Below are 317 nucleotides of genomic sequence, written 5' to 3' on the forward strand. Positions count from 1 at the left end.
TCCGAAATCAATCTCATTAAGTTAATATGTTATCTGAACTTTATATTGAACTGATTATATCAATATTAGTTTAATTTAAGGCACAAAAATTATTACTATGATTATTAAGATTATGTCAATATTGACTCCCATGTGTGCCGCAGCACATTATAAAATTCAAAGAACGCCCACTACAACCAAATTACAACTCAAAAACTCCTTAAAGTGTAGGCCACTACAGAAGAAAGAAACAGTGCGGAATTAAAATATGTATTGGTATATATATACATGCTAAAAACAATAAATTTCAGAAATAGGGGTTATAACCAACATATTTT

At 28.4% G+C, this 317-nt stretch overlaps 1 protein-coding gene across 1 annotated transcript in view; it reads right to left on the bottom strand.

Annotated features, from left to right (window-relative positions):
* The window catches only part of LOC106684416 (uncharacterized), a 30,901-nt gene that overhangs the window by 29,924 nt on the left and 660 nt on the right, over nucleotides 1–317 (bottom strand). The window lies entirely within an intron of this gene.

The sequence above is a fragment of the Halyomorpha halys genome, unplaced genomic scaffold (assembly GCF_000696795.3).
Source record: "Halyomorpha halys isolate HHAL.00 unplaced genomic scaffold, Hhal_1.1 Scaffold578.1, whole genome shotgun sequence".
NCBI classification, from domain to species: Eukaryota; Metazoa; Arthropoda; class Insecta; order Hemiptera; family Pentatomidae; genus Halyomorpha; species Halyomorpha halys.